The sequence below is a fragment of the Macaca thibetana genome, chromosome 16 (assembly GCF_024542745.1).
Source record: "Macaca thibetana thibetana isolate TM-01 chromosome 16, ASM2454274v1, whole genome shotgun sequence".
In the NCBI taxonomy this organism is placed as follows: Eukaryota; Metazoa; Chordata; class Mammalia; order Primates; family Cercopithecidae; genus Macaca; species Macaca thibetana.
In genome coordinates this window covers 68454560-68468055 of record NC_065593.1, presented here as the reverse complement: position 1 = coordinate 68468055, position 13496 = coordinate 68454560, and positions in this window count along the sequence as shown.

The window sequence follows — 13496 nt, the reverse complement described above, 5'->3', positions numbered from 1 at the left end:
AGCACTTTGGGAGGCCGAGACGGGCGGATCACGAGGTCAGGAGATCGAGACCATCCTGGCTAACACGGTGAAACCCCGTCTCTACTAAAAAATACAAAAAACTAGCCGGGTGAGGTTGCGGGCGCCTGTAGTCCCAGCTACTCGGGAGGCTGAGGCAGGAGAATGGCGGGAACCCGGGAGGCGGAGCTTGCAGTGAGCTGAGATCCGGCCACAGCACTCCAGCCTGGGTGACAGAGCGAGACTCCGTCTCAAAAAAAAAAAAAAAAAAAAAACCAACAAGTGTTTCTTTAATTCTTTAAATGGGAGTGGGGATGGGCATGTGTTCAAGTGTAAAGTCAACTAGATGGACAAACCAGGACCTTACCCTTAGACCTGGTCCTCAGGTCCTCCAGCTTGGGACCCTGAGCTAATCAACCTTGCTGGGTTTCTGTATTAGTCCATTTTCATGCTGCTAATAAAGACATACCCAAGCCTGAGTAATTTATAAAGAAAGGGATGTTTAATGGATTCACAATTCCACATGGCTGGGGAGGCCTCACAATCATAGTGGAAGGTGAAAGGCATGTCTTACATGGTGGCAGGCAAGAGAAAATGAGAGCCAAGTGAAAGGGGAAACCCCTTAAAAAACCATCAGATTTCATGAGACTTATTCACTATCATGAGAATAGCACAGGAAAAACTCACCCCCAGGATTCAATTCTATCCTATCAGGTCCCTCCCACAATATGTGGGGATTACTACAGTTTAAGGGTAAGATTTGGGTGGATCACAGAACCAGGCCATACCAGCTTCTAAACTCCCTGCTCAGCAAAATGAGGACCAAGTGAGCCATTTATCAGCCTGAGAAGAACACTCATATGACATGGTCTTTTCTTGGCACAGTTTGTACTACTCAGACAACGAGGAAGGAAAGTAATGAAGGAAAGTAAGCCCTCCTTACTTGCTCCCATTTGCATTTGCCAAGCTTGAGTTGACCATGCCATGCAGGAAATCAAAAAAGGAGGGAAATTCCCGATTGACCAAGCTCTAGGAAAAGAATGATCCTGCTTGGGGAAAATAATGATGGGCTAATCATTTACAAGTTTCTGTCTCTGAAGGAATCTGCCTTTTACCTAAGATTCAAGTGGCTTTGGGGCAGAGAAGAAAGGAAAAGGAGCCTGGCCAATCAAACCTTTTAGCTAACATGTCTCTTCCTTTATCATCATCCATCCGCCCCCTACACTTCCCTACTCACTGCCTTGTCCAGTGAGTTATCCACTGTATTCCTGCCTGCTACAGCCTTTGCAGTGTCTCCCTCCCTCAGCAGGACACCAGTGCTTGCAAGCTTGCAAAGGCCAAACAAAACCGGGACTCACAAATATGTAACTGTTTTCTTTAGCTTGTGGCATAAATCAAAAAAAAAAAAGAAAAAGAAAAAGGAAAAAAAAATTCTGTTAGTACAGGGCTCTGGAGTGTTTGTTTTTTTGCCAGCTGCAACATGCTACCCTCACAGGGGATCACCTAAAACCAGTTATGGTTTAGGTTGGAGGGGGATGTCAAACTTAAGCTGCAGGCTTGGCCTCTCTCAATGAATTACGACCTTGTCAAGAACCTATTTTTTTAAATCAATGCAGGTTTTCTATCAAATCAAATACCTGCACACTAAATTATATTTTTGGTGCCAGGCTGGCTCTCCAATTTTTTTTCCCTTTGCTAGTTTTTTCCAGCCTCCTCCCCCAACCCTCCTCCCTCTCCTTACTGTGATACAGACAGGTTTTGTCCATAAGAAGAAATTGAAGTCCTACACTTGGAGGGGGAGATGGGGAACTGTCTCTTGTCATCCTTTGTACATGCACTACCAATGTTTACCATCTGTCTCAGGGGCTTAAGTGACAGAAGTGCTCCTATAGATGGAGTCAAGGGGGTCTCTTGGGATCTTTAACCCAGTAGCGCAGAACACATTTGCTTTTAGAAGAAAGGTGTCTTTTTCTTTCTTTCTAAAAATTTTTGATGGGTTTGAGGATGGGATGATGAATGGGGGAGCCTTCTAATACAGGTGCTTAGATAAAAAGTTAAACATTTAGATAATTCTTTAAATGTACTGTTCAGACATTTCCCCCCATTATGTGACTTGATAACGTAAATAGATTTCAGAGAATCAAGGAATTATTTCCTTCCTTCCTTTCTTCCGTCCTTCCATCTTTCCTTCCTTCTTTCCCTTCTTCAATGATTTCCTTTAAACAAGGGAGGAAACTCTTCTACCTCAGCTCCTGCTCTTCCTGGCAGATAAGAGATAAAATTTTAGAAGTGAGTTTTGTCTCCTAAATTAGTAAGTTAATGGAGAAAATATTAGAGGCAGAAATCCCTGCCCTTAGCCCCCCTGATGGAGCCAGCAGAGGCTGGATGTGCCTACTTTGGGAATGTGCAGAATGATTTTTTCAATAACAGGAATCTCCATGAATCAAAATTCACTTAGGGGAAAACCAAGAAGGCGTATAGCTCAGAGTTGGCACCCATGTGGTCCCTTTACATGGCCCAAAAGCCTTTATTTGGTGGTTTTTCAATTAAACGCCACATATACTTCAGGCCATATGTAAAGGATCCTCAAATGAATTGCAAACTGTTTTCAATAGCAATGAGGATGGATAAAACACCAATGAGCAAATCCTAATCAGTGGCGTTTGAGTCTCCAGAACCCAAATCAAATATTTTCTGGTTGGACTCATGACATTTTTGATAGCCTGTCACAGTGCCAATGCCATCTTCACTGCACAATGAATAGCTATTTTGGCAGGAATTCTGCTCCTCTTATTTCTTCCCACTTTATTCAGCTGAATACCACTACTCCTAGTGTGGTCTTTCCTGATGAAGGCATGCTTAGAAGTTCCTTTGGTTAGGCAGTCTTTATTGTGAGTTTAGTTCCTTACACGAGAAGTTCAAGATGGAAAAATGGCCTAGAATGATCCTGGATGGGAAAACGAGGAAAATAATCATTTACACTCCAAAGTAAAAAAGATAAGACACATAACTGCATTATGTGCACTAATGGACACCGACTTGCAGTAGAGCCTGCCCACTTCCATTATCTCTTTTTGTTGTTGTCATTGTTGTTGTTGAGATGGCATCTCACTCTGTCACCAGGCTGGAGTGTAGTGGCATGAGCTCAGCTCCGCAACCTCCGCCTCCCAGGTTCAAGCCATTCTCCTGCCTCAGCCTTCCGGGTAGCTGGGATTACAGGCATGTGCCACCACACCCAGCTACTTTTTGTATTTTTAGTAGAGACAAGGTTTCACCATGTTGGCCAGGATGGTCTCAAACTCTCGACCTCTTGATCTTCCCACCTCGGCCTCCCAAAGTGCTGGGATTACAGGCATGAGCCACCGTGCCTGGCCTCCATCATCTCTTTCTAATGGTTGTAATTCAACTGGACAAATATTTCACTGAATTCTTACTATGTTACAGTTCTCAATGCCAGGTGTTATAGGATTCAAATATGAACAGGACATGGTTTCTAAATAGTGAAAGCTTATGAGGAACATAAACAATCAGAGATAATTCAGATAGACTTAGGCAAATGATAAGAGTGGTCAGCTTGTTTTTGAGGCTCAGCATCCATTTGTTTCACCCCAGTGTTTCTTGGGAAAATCATCCTCATTACCCCTTGAACCCTCAAACCATCTGGTCTGGATGAAATTGATCTTGGTTTCATCTTCAGGGATGGGCCGTGATTGCTCTGAGCTAATTAATGAATCTTATTCTCCTGACTTCAATGACAAGGGTTAAGACCTAATTCTCATCAGTAAGAACACAGCATGCACTTAAACTGGAGTTTAGATTCAAGAGAAAAAGGTCTAGAGTTTGTATCTTGTAAAGTCAAAGATCAACAGTCCCCCGAGAGAAGTAAACGGTAAAGGAGCCAGGCTCACTGCATGAAATCTGGGACCAGTCAAAGTTCCCCTGGCCCTGAAAAAAAGGCAGAAAGAGCAGTTGTTACTACCAGTGTCAAAGAGCCTTTAAAATTCTATGACTTAAAAAAGTGGAAACTGTCCCCGAGGCTGGTTCACGCCCCAGCATTTTGGGAGGCAGAGGCAGGTGGATCATTTGAGGTCAGGAATTCAAGACCAGCCTGACCATCATGGTGAAACCCCCATCTATACTAAAAATGCAAAAAGTAGCTAGGTGTGGTGGCGGGCACTTGTAATCTCAGCTACTTAGGAGGCTGAGGCAGGAGAATCACTTGAACCCAGGAGGCGGAGGTTTCAGTGAGCCATGATTGTGCCACTGAACTCCAGCCTGGGTGACAGAGCAAGACTCCCTCTCAGAAAAGAAAAAAAAAAAAGAAAAAAAAAGAAAAGAAAAGAAAAGAAACTGTTCCTGAAAAGTAGATACTTAGCCAGTAAGATACACTTCCCAATTCTTCTTAAATCCTAGTGGGGCCAGGAGACCAGTTCTTGCTAATGCAACATCAACCAAAGCGATGTGTCTCCCTCGCAAAACAGGGTGATTAGGAACTTGCTGTGCTTCTCATCCCTTTGTTTCCCATCTGCCATCAGAAGATTCTGAGACCCTGAGAGATGGCAACCATTTACAAGGTGAAAGGATTGTGAGGCCCTGAATTCCTGTATGGAAGGCTGTCTTCTGATGATACATGTTTACATTAGACTATTGCTGGAAGGAGAGCTGAATTTCTGTTGCATTAAGCCACCGAAATACTGTAACTTATCAGTCAAATCATTAAACTTAGCCTAATTGATAAACTGGTGGAAGATGACAGTACAAGTCCCGGCACTAATCTAGGAATCTTGAAATACAGGAAGAAAGAAAAGTACAACCAATAGGGCAGAAAATGTAAAAACAAGAGAGAAAGAAAAAATGTTCATTCAAGATGAGCTGATATATAATATTCCAAAATGTGAGCAAAACAAATACTCAGTAGAACAATCAACAAAAAACACTCTGATGAGTTTGTGTCCTTTGTAGGGACATGGATGCAGCTGGAAACCATCATTCTTTGCAAACTATCACAAGAACAGAAAACCAAACACCGCATGTTCTCACTCATAGGTGGGAACTGAACAATGAGATCACTTGGACTCGGGAAGGGGAACATCACACACTGGGGCCTATCATGGGGAGGGGGGAGGGGAGAGGGATTGCATTGGGAGTTATACCTGATGTAAATGACGAGTTGATGGGTGCTGACGAGTTGATGGGTGCAGCACAGCAACATGGCACAAGTATACATATGTAACAAACCTGCACGTTATGCACATGTACCCTAGAACTTAAAGTATAATAATAATAAAAAATAAATTAAAAAAAAAACACTCTGGGGCGAATTCATTCTATTCAAAATAAACACATCTATGAGTTAATTAATAGAAAACAGAGCAATGTGAAAATGACTGTGAGGTCTGTAGTTAATGTAGCTATTTTGTATCACAGAGAGGGAGTGTATTAGTCTGTTTCTACACTGCTAATAAAGAAATACCTAAGACTGGGTAATTTATAAAGAAAGCCAGGTTTAATGGACTCACAGTTCCATGTGGCTGGGGAGGCCTCACAATCATGGATGAAGGCGAATGAGGAGTAAAGTCATGTTTTACATGGTGGCAGGCAAGAGAGAAGTGCACGGAAACACTCCTTCATAAAACCATCAAATCTCATGAGACTTATTCACTGTCATGAGAACAGCACAGGACAACCTGCTCCATTGTGGGGGCAACAAAGCTTAGAACCCGGGACAGAATTCTGTACTCAATTGTGCCTGGATCCAGTCCCAATTTTGGACTGTTCAATTTCACTAACAAATACTCTTAACCCAATCCATGTTAGATGTTCTGTTAGTTAAAACAGAAGTGTTCTTTCTATTTTTATTTTTTTGCCAGGGTCATCTTCTGGGCATCTGACCTATGCAGCCAGATAGGACCACATGCTCATACTTGGTTTCATGCTCTGATGCTACCATCTGGAAATTCTTAACCGTTTTTGAACGAGGGCCTTGCATTTTTCATTTTGCATTGGGCCCCACAAAAGATGTAACAATATCTGATTAATGCTTTTAATAAAAGTATAAGTGCTATGAAAATATAAAAGAGAGAAAGGTGATACTTAAAACATACTTGGAAGTGAAGTAAAGATTTGGACACATAGAAAAGAGGGCATAAAAAATGTTCTAGATGAAGGAAAATAATTTTTTAAAGTATGCAAAATGGTGTTGAAAAAGTGATCCATCTGCTTGTTGCCAGACCATTACCTGCAAGGTTTGTGTTAGTGTTAGAAGTGAAAGTGAGACTAGAAGATCAGGCTGGTTGTGGATTGTGGGGTGCTGAATGGCCTAATGAGTATTTTGGAATTTATTCTTTAGAATATTGAGAAACAGCTAACAATTTGTACTTCTGCAGGCTATTTAAAAATTTATGCTATTTATATTTATATATTGATTTAAATATAATATTTAAATGTAAATACACAGTCATGGATATATAAATATTTTATATATATTAGAAAAAAGATTTTGGGCAGAACAGTGACCCATTCCAAAATTAGTATAATTGTCCCGAGGCAGAGGACACTAAGGATTGGAATGCAGGATGAAGAGAAGACAGGTTTGAAAGAAATTTAAAGAGTAGATATTGCCTGCAAAGGTCTTAGCTCAGATCAAAGCAAATGGTAAGAGATCCATGAATATTAGCTAAGATATTTTTTTCCTCAAAATCAACAGGACATATTGGAAAGGACAGAGTGGAAAAATTAGAAATAAGTCTTAGGGATGTTGTTTGTTGTTTTCAGTTTTTTCCTTTTTTCTTTCTTTAGCTTAATTGAATCATGTTCTACTCAGGCATATAAGATAGAGAAAACACAAGGGTACATGCATCCCATAAATACAGAAAATTCTTTAGTAAAGGAAGATACTGTATTCAGGAAGTCTTTTCCTATTAGATGGGACGCTGAATACTGGACATTGAATTCCTTCATTTATGGCTTTTGCCTGAAATCATCCTCACACTGGTTCTAAGATGAACTTGCTCACTAAGAGCTCCTTGAACTAAATTACCTTTATAATCTCTTCGAGCCTTCGGATTTGGAAATCTGGTATGGGAGGGGCAGAATCTCCCTTTGGAAATTAACTCTGAAAGAAGACAGCACCCCAGGACACTTCCTTTTATTCTGTGGGCTTTTAAATTCCTATAAATTAGGGGACACCAGAAGACATCACTTGCCTTTACTGAAAGAGTAACTGGAGCCTGCTCGTAATTATCTAAATTTTGTTTCCACTTGAGAGTTGCTGCTTTTGAATCACCATGAATATAAGCATCACACAGTCATACGTTATTTTTCTTGTGGGACTTCTATTGGAAAGGAATTTTTAAAAAATGAATTGCTGACTTTGGCTGCTTGGCACCAAAAGCAAGGCAGAGAAGATAAACTTAATTTTATTATAATCATTATTAAATAAAGATTTGGGAAAAGAGCAAGGGTATATTTGTGATAGAAATTATTTAAAATGTATGTAAATAACCATTTAGATTTTATACATCCCTTAGGCTCCAACGAATATTCCAAATCACTACTGCCTCTTTGAAAACTTGAATTTTTTTCTTTATTTGAGGATTTATCAATCCTGAGGTTCCCATTACATTAGGCCCGAATTGAAAAAGTATTTTTGAGATGAGAAGCTGGCTTTAAAAATCAAAACATTTTCTTATAAAAAGAGGACCTATTGTTTCAAAAACTAGACATTTAAATTCCAAGGTTATGGTTTTGCTTTTATGGTGGCACCTAACCAGCTAACAATCTCCTACTGTCTCTGATAGCTAAGATTTTTTGTTTCCTATTCACCAAGTAGCTTGCTGAGGTAGTGCAGTAGAAAGAACACAAGGCCTGATGTCAATTTTGTTTCCGTCAAACCCTTCTGCTCTTCCTTTCTGCATATGGTGGTAAGCAAATGGCATCACTTCTCTGAGCCTCAATGACCATCTGTAAAATAAGGATTGTTAATATACATTACACCTATCTCAAAAGGTTGCTGTAAATATCAAATGAGAAAATGCACAAGAAAATAAATTGTAAACTACAAACTTGTAGCATGCGCAATAATTAATACATACTATAGTATGAAGCAATGGCCTGACACTTGGCTCAAAGGCAGAAACATAAGAAATCAAGACTAAGCTTCAATTTAGAGGGGGAAACCAGTAAACAGTATAATGTGATAATGCCTAGGACCTAGGAAAGAAAGGTTTTTTAAAAGCACTGAAGGGGCCGGGCGCGGTGGCTCAAGCCTGTAATCCCAGCACTTTGGGAGGCCGAGACGGGCGGATCACGAGGTCAGGAGATCGAGACCATCCTGGCTAACCCGGTGAAACCCCGTCTCTACTAAAAAATACAAAAAACTAGCCGGGCGAGGTGGCGGGCGCCTGTAGTCCCAGCTACTCGGGAGGCTGAGGCAGGAGAATGGTCTAAACCCGGGAGGCGGAGCTTGCAGTGAGCTGAGATCCGGCCATTGCACCCCAGCCTGGGCGACAGAGCAAGACTCTGTCTCAAAAAAAAAAAAAAAAAAAAAAAAAAAGCACGGAAGGAAGATATCAAAAGCATACTAAGAGGTAAGGGAAGACAGAGGTGGTGTTATTAGCGCTGAAATCCAAAGCTTCCTTCACCACTACACTACCTCCTAAGAAATTAAATTCCAGGTAATCAGCAATGGGTAACTCCATTGCCTGATTTTCTTAGCACAAAAGCTAACAAGCTTCATTAGTTACCTGGACAGATCATCCACACCAGCCAAATCCACAGCCCCTACACCTCTCCCGGTTCAGAATTCAGCCATCTATTCTGTGCTATGGAGAAGATTTCTTAAGTGCAAGGAAATTTCCAGAGTGCAATTTGAAGTCCAAGTGAGTAAAAAATGTAATATTTTTCCTCCCTTTTGTAAAAGCATGCTGATGTGTTCTTAATTCTCTTGCCATTTTGTATTAGAGCACTGATACTTAGCGTCCAGAAGCTATTTGACTTAAAGACGTTTGTGGCTTCAGGTTACTTTCCACATTCAGATTCCAAAGTTGCTGGTTGCTACATACATACTCTCCAGTTGGACTGGCCTCCAGAATGAGCGATGACTCCGAAGATAACATATTTATATTAAGACGAGGTGACAGGAAAATAAGGCACAACAAGGTAGTCCACGCAAATGCAGCCATTGAGATATATTGTATTTTTTTCTACAAATTACTCAGTGGCTTGTTACATAGTTGGGTTTATTTGCAGTAATATAGAATCATCAGATCATTGCTATTCCTTCACTCCATCTGCTGTGTGTGCTAGTTCATAAAAAACTCTAAGGGAAAAAAGAAAGAAAGAAAGAAAAACTCTCTCCCCACCCAAGTTGCCAGGGTTGTTGGTTTATTTTACCTGTTACTAATATCAACTTTATGGTACATTTTTGTCTGCTCAAAAAAAGAAAAGTGGCTTATATGAATCTGTGCAGTATATTATTTATAGTCTTGTGGCTAGACCTTTTCATGATAAAAATGTAAAACCTTCCTGTAAAAATTTTTATTTTAAATAAAAATTACCCTTTTCTTCCCCAGTTTAGGTCAGCTCTTATTTTGCTCCATAACCACCAAATCTTGAAAACTTACATTGTCGCTCATCAATGGACCAGACTTTAACATGCGTTTTAAGGTCATGCTTTAAATCCATTTTTGTGATTGCGAAGTGACTTTTTTTTTCCCTGTCTGTCTAATTAACTGATACGACACTAATCCTTTGCACATCTGGTACTAAATGTTTGCTCACATGGGTTCCCCAGTGAGAAAGTGTGGCCAAACGGCGACGTCGAGTGTGCTTGACTTCGCTTTAAAATCTTCACTCTCTGGGATTAAAATCTTGAGATAAAACATCTGGATTTCAAGGGTGTCCCCAGAGAATGAAAGTTATAGTTGTATAGAATACATATTGCACATAATATGGTCTTGTTATTTCTATATTAGCACAACTCCAGCCGGTGCCTGCCGTTAGCATGTCAGTCTCCTGACACATCATTAATAAACAGGTAATTTCATAACTGATTTCCAGCAAGTGTCATGTTGAAAACCACCTGGGTTTTAGTTTTCACTAACATTAAAGGCACAGGCTAGAGGGAGGTCGTTATTATTAAACTGGGACTAATTTAATTGAATAATGAATTGAATCAGCAAAAACAAATGTGTATGCAGAAGGATAAAAGAAATTTCCAGGCCAATGGATAGGTCTGGATCCACTAATAAAAATGTGACTATTCCTTCCCTTCCCCTTCCCCTCACCAAATGTATACATTAGCAGTTACTCTGAAACTGTGCCCACTGCCTCCAGGAAAGTTCCAGAAAAACACCAATGAAGTAACCATGATGGGGGAAAAAAATCTATACTTTTAAAATTGTGACATGTGAAATTAGGTCTATGATATGCTTATGTATTCAATGAATTTTAAATGCATATTGCATGGTAAATGCCATTAAAGATGAAAAACACACTTACCAAGGTGAGCCATTGTCACAGTTAACCTATAGATCTAGCCAAGTGTGTAGTCAGGGACAATAACCTTATTGTTAAACGTAATTGAAAACCATAACTGTGATACAATCCACATCTTGGCCTATGCTGGGCCTTTTTATTTTTATTTTTTAAATCTCTATGTTATCTTATCGGCATCATTTCTACTACATTGGAAAGTAGCTAATCAATGCTATGGCCTGACTTCACAGCACTAGAAATGTTGCCCAGTCGTTTCTAGGGGACTCTCAGTCTTTCGATGTATTTTGGGGGGAGTTTTTAACTTTCTTTATGACCCAAAGCTAATAACTTTCTATGTTAGCCTTTGTCCTCTGCTCATGTGAAATTTCAATCACAGTATGAACCTGAATGAATATAGAGTATTATTTTGGCATTTTGCAAACAGGGTAAACAAGTTATGTTTTACCAACTTCTCTGACCGTCTATTCCATTCTTAACTCCATGATAATCTTTCCTTCTTCCCAACAAGCTTTTCAGGGAATCATTTACAAAAAATCTGGTCTGTAGTTTAGAAAAACACCTGATTAGCAACTGGCAGATGTAGAAAACTGATGTCAAAATTTCTTTAGTTTCTTTATTTCATAATAAAATATTGTAAGAAATTATTCAGTTTACATGAAGACATTGACTACCACTGGTTATTCAATATATTATAATGCACAGTGAGAAATTTTAACATATCTGTTATAATCACTCCTATTTTGTAGGTTAAAAACAAAGAAGAGCAATAAAGATAGTTGTCTAAAGTTACTAATTGCCTAAAGTCTGTCACAGAGGTTATGGTGAAGCCAAGATTAGAGCTTGAACGCTTCCAAAAAAAGCAATGTTACACTAGATGAAACAGCCTGAACTAGACTAGTATATTTCTACATGTACAGTGACACAGTAAGTTTCCTAAAGGTGCAATCCTTACTTTAAAGCTGGTAGAGTGAAATAAGTAAAGCAAGTATTTCCTAAGAGTTTGTGTAAAAATAAATCGCCTCTTTGTTTTTAAAGCACTTTCCATGTGAATGAAATACTTGAAATTTTCAACCAGCTTATGCAATGGGTTTGATTATTAGCATTGATTTACACACACGGAAACCAAGTCAATGAGGGTTTAAGTAAAATGTGCCATGATGCCACCACTCGTAAGTGATGAGAAGAAGAATTTGGAACCAAGAATTTGACTCCAAAGCCTAAACTCTTAACTGTGATGTACTTCACCACCTTTCTAATGACTTATAATTGCTAGTTGTTGGAATGTTACCAAGGGCAAAGGATAACTGTTAATAGGAATCTCCTAGAACTTGACAATGTAAGGACTAGTTTCCCTTACTTTAGAAGCCAATCCCATAGTGCAAATAAGAGGCATAAGTTATTTTTTTCTTTTTTTTCTTTTTCTTTTTTTGAGACAGAGTCTCACTCTGTCACCCAGGGTGAAGTGCAGTGGTGCAATCTTGGCTCCACAACCTCCACCTCTGGGATTCAAGTGATTCTCCTGTCTCAGCTTCCCAAGCAGCTGGGATTGCAGGTGCATGCCACCATTCCTGGATAATTTTTGTATTTTTTTTAGTAGAGATAGGGTTTCATCATGTTGGTCAGGCTAGTCTCAAACTCCTCACCTCAGGTGATCCTCCTGCCTCGGCCTCCCAAAGTGCTGGAATTAGAGGTATGAGCCACTGTGTCTGGCCCACAAGTTCTTTATCACCAAATTTTTTTTTAGATCTAAGAGACATTTTCCTAGGCATTCTAAGTCTCAGCTGTCCAATCTGTAAAATGGGTATAGATGGAATCGCCTTACAAATACATTGATATAAACACAAATATATCATTTTTTGAATTCATGCTTTCTAGTTATTCTGTATTTGGTATCTTTATGTCACTGCTAAGTTAAATCATTGTTCTCTACTTGGGGAGAAGAGGTGCCTTTAACATGACAATCTTCTATTTCTATGATATGGTCCCCAAATTAATATTGTATCCATTAGTAGTTTCTACTAGTTTCTAGTAGTAGCTAGAAGTACTACCTAGTAGTACTAGTAGTGCTGGTAGCATTACTAGTAGCTAGTAGCAGTATAACTAACTAGTATCTTCTACTAGCTACTAGTAGCTGAAATTTTTGTATGCTGAAATGTGAGCACCCTCATACCTATTGATTCTTTTTCATTCATTAACATCAAGCAATTTGGACCACATAGAAAAGTGTGTCAAAATCTTTGAGGCGAAATATGTATAGTATATGAAAAAAAGACATTAAGTAGTCAAAATTAACACACGTTTATGTATCCGAGCAGAAATCTGGCAATTGAGGATTAAAGAAGAAAAAAATCCCAGAATGGGCCTAGGACAAATCTAACTATCTCTGTTACTTAGATTTGTATTTCTCCAACCAAATCATGTTTATAATCTATTTAAATTACATTTTTCTGCACAGTTCTTCATAGTCTTATGAAGGACTTTTGTTTACACTCAAAATAACACAAGTCATTCAATGGGAAACTGATGAAGGAAACCAACATTCTGGACATCTATAAAATCTATGAAAATCTGTATCAAACTTAGTTAATCTCTTCCCTAGACTAATGGTTCTCAACGAGGGGTGATTTTGCACCTGTATTGGGGTTCTCCAGAGAAACAGAACCCACAGGATATACCTAGATATACAGGAGGAGATCTATGGGAATTGGCTCACATGATGATGAAAACCAAGAAGTCTCACAATATACTGTCTGCAAACTGGAAAACCAAGAAAGCTGCTGGCATAATTCATTCTGAGCCAAAGGCCTCAGAACCAGAGGAGCTGATGATATAACCCCTAGTTATAGGAGTTTTTGAGATATAAAACCCATTTTCTGGAGCATTCAGAACCTTAACTAAAGACCCAAAAAACCAGGGATGAATGTGGGAGCTGCTGATGTCAGTCTTGGAGTCCGAAGACCTGTCTTCTTGTTCTACTCAAGTGGGCCTTCAACAGATTGAAT